This window comes from Arachis ipaensis, chromosome B06 (assembly GCF_000816755.2).
Source record: "Arachis ipaensis cultivar K30076 chromosome B06, Araip1.1, whole genome shotgun sequence".
Taxonomy (NCBI): Eukaryota; Viridiplantae; Streptophyta; class Magnoliopsida; order Fabales; family Fabaceae; genus Arachis; species Arachis ipaensis.
This window is the reverse complement of record NC_029790.2, coordinates 124,146,696-124,147,017: the sequence shown is the minus strand read 5'-3', so window position 1 is coordinate 124,147,017 and position 322 is coordinate 124,146,696.

Sequence of the window (322 nt, the reverse complement as noted above, 5' to 3'; positions counted from 1 at the left end):
CTAAAGGTTAAAATGTTAAAATTATCTCTAATAAATAAATAAAAAAGACAAATAAAGAAACCACAAAAAATAAAATGATAAAGAACACCAAATTTATTTTATTCATGCAATTAATTATTTTAAATCATGCATTTGAATTTGAAATGGAATTAAGAATTTACTTCTTAACAGAAATAAAATTCTTTTCTCACCTTAACGCTTTCCATGCAAAATGCGGTCTTGACCAACAAGATATTAGCAAAATGATCAAGACACATTATCAATTAGTTTAGAGAAAATTCGAGTTTTTCTTCTTAAAAAAATATACAGTTTCTCACATTTT